Below are 321 nucleotides of genomic sequence, written 5' to 3'. Positions count from 1 at the left end.
ACAATTGCACTCATCTCACATGCTAGTAAAGTAATGCTCAAAATTCTCCAAGCCAGGCTTCAGCAATACATGAACCGTGAACTTCCAGATGTTCAAGCTGGTTTTAGAAAAGGCAGAGGAACCAGAGATCAAATTGCCAACATCCGCTGGATCATGGAAAAAGGAAGAGAGTTCCAAAACAACATCTATTTCTGTTTTATTGACTATGCCAAAGCCTTTGACTGTGTGGATCACAATAAACTGTGGAAAATTCTTCAAGAGATGGGAATACCAGACTACCTGACCTGCCTCTTGAGAAACCTATATGCAGGTCAGGAAGCA

This window comes from Bison bison, unplaced genomic scaffold, assembly GCF_000754665.1.
Source record: "Bison bison bison isolate TAMUID 2011002044 unplaced genomic scaffold, Bison_UMD1.0 scf7180017864063, whole genome shotgun sequence".
NCBI classification, from domain to species: Eukaryota; Metazoa; Chordata; class Mammalia; order Artiodactyla; family Bovidae; genus Bison; species Bison bison.
The sequence above is the reverse complement of the archived record's forward strand: the minus strand, read 5'-3'. Positions refer to the sequence as shown.